This window comes from Galeopterus variegatus, unplaced genomic scaffold (genome assembly GCF_000696425.1).
Source record: "Galeopterus variegatus unplaced genomic scaffold, G_variegatus-3.0.2 Scaffold1858, whole genome shotgun sequence".
NCBI lineage: Eukaryota > Metazoa > Chordata > Mammalia > Dermoptera > Cynocephalidae > Galeopterus > Galeopterus variegatus.
Window position 1 is genome coordinate 280113 of NW_007727969.1, and position 2493 is coordinate 282605.

Genomic DNA, 2493 nt, shown 5'->3' on the forward strand with positions numbered 1-2493 from the left:
CAGCAGCTATGAGCACACCTTGCATCTGAATCTTGGTTTTTCAATATCACTCTCCAATAAAAGGAATCAGGGCTCCTTGGAGAAGTGCTTGATTCCAGGGAGAAAATGCAAATGAGCATGGAGCAGCTTGTGCTACCAGAAAGTACTAAAAAGTAAATAAAAAATAAAGGGGGCCGAGCCTGTGGCGCACTCAGGAGAGTGCGGCACTGGGAGCGCAGCGACGCTCCCGCGGCAGGTTCGGATCCTATATAGGAATGGCCGGTGCGCTCACTGGCTGGGCGTGGTGTGGGCGACAACACACCAAGGGTTGCGATCCCCTTACCGGTCACAAAAAATAAAAAATAAAAATAAAAATAAAGGAAGTATTAAAAAAATAAAAAATAAAAAAAACTGGAAGCATAATAAAAAAAACATAGCACCAATCAAAGAATTCTCAGTGTTCAAAACTGAAACAAAACAAAGCAGCAAAATAAATAACAGAGGTATTGACTTATAACCCAAAGAATAAAATAAATACCCGTGAATTCCTATTTAGAAAAATAAATGACTTAATAAATAAATAAATGGAGAGAAAGGACAGCTCTTCTATACATATGATTCCAATTAATAAATGTAGAAGTAATGAGGGAAATATCAAAATCACCATTAGAATTCCATAGTAACAATTAAAGCCCCATGCTTTGTTTAATGCTCTGCTGTCTCTGTCTTGAAATTCCTAATACTTTTTCAAAAAGAGATCCTAAATTTTCTTTTTATTCTGAGCCCTACAAATTAGGTAGCTGGTCGAGTCTATAGTGAGATCAGCACACATGCTAAAATTAGTGAGTGAAAGCTTAAAGAAAAACAAGATATTTTCATAGCCTCAAAGTACCTCACCCAAAATACTTGTTAATTATAAGGGGGGAAATAGAAACTTTACAGTGGAGAAACTGGGCAGACACTACCTTACCCAAGTAATCAAAGTTAATATGCATCTTGATATGGTGCACTGAGAAAGGCACATCACTTCTGTGTGATTTGTCCCCAAAATCCATAAGATAATGTTTGACAGACTCAAACTGAGGGACATTTTACAAAATATCTGACTGTTACTGTTAAAAACTGTCCCCAGGTCAGAAAAAGCAAGAAAAGACTAAGAAACTGTCACAGATGGGCAAAGATTAAGAAGACATGACAGCTAAATCCTGGATTGGATGCTGGACAGGATGGACATTAGGTGAAAACTAGGGAAATCTGACTAAAATCTAGAGATTAGTTAATAGTACAGAGTAAACGGTAATTTTCTGGTTTTAGTAACTGTACCGTGATTAAGGACATGGGGGAAGCCAGGAGAAGGGCATAAGAGAACTCTCTGTACTATCTTTATCTCTTCTTCAAGTCTAAAATAATTGCAAAATTAAAAAAAAATTGAAAGCTATAATACTTTAAAAAGCGATAATGAAATACATCACAAGCAAAGCCAAAAGACACGTGATAAACGGCAGGGAAGGAAGCTTGCAATTCACATCACAGACAAAGGGTGAATCTCCCTAATATATAAAGAGCTTCTAGAAAAAGATCAATAAACCAATCAGAGAAAAACGAACAAATAATTCAAAGAAAAGAAATACAAATGGCTCTTAAATATATAAAAAGTTCATCAAACTCATAAGAGAAGTGCAAATTAAAACTACAGATACCAATTTTCACCTAGATTGGCAAAAAATCCTACTAGGTGATAACATACTCTGTTGATGGGTCTGCAGAGAAAAAGGAACTTTCACACATTCTTTGTGGGAGTGTAAATTGGTACAACCCCTTTGGAGAGGTCATTTGGCAGCATCTATAAAAATTAAGATAAATCCTTTGATGCGGTAGTTCCACTTTTACGCTTCGAATTGGTTTGTACAAGTCCAAAATGCCCACGCTTCCCAGGTTGATCATTGCAACACTGTTCATAATAGCAAAATCAATAGAGTGTTGGTTAAGTAAAGTGAGGTGCCACCATAATGCAATACCTTATAAATACACAACTGTGAAAAAGAATGAGGAGGTTACCAGGAGGAGGGGGGAACAAGGAGTTGTTGGTCAGAGGGTACAAAGTTTCATGTATGCAAGATGGATAAGTCCTAGCCATATACTGTACAGCATGGCACAAATAGTTAACAATACTGTATTGTACACTTAAAAATGCATTTAAGGGCCGGCCCGGTGGCGCACTCGGTAGAGTGTGGTGCTTGGGAGCACGGCGGCACTCCCGCGGAGGGTTCGTATCCCATGTACAGACCAGTCCGCTCACTGGTTGAGCGCAGTGCGGGTGCGACACCGAGGGTTGCGATCCCATTGCCGGTTGCGATCCCGTTACCAGTCACGAAAAAAGACAAAAAGGAAAAAAAAATGCATTTAAGAGGACAGTTCTCATGTTAAGTGTTCTTATCACACAAAAAAAGAGGGAGTAAAGGAGGAAACTTTAAGAGATAATGGTTAAGTTTATGGCATTATTATGGAACAGTT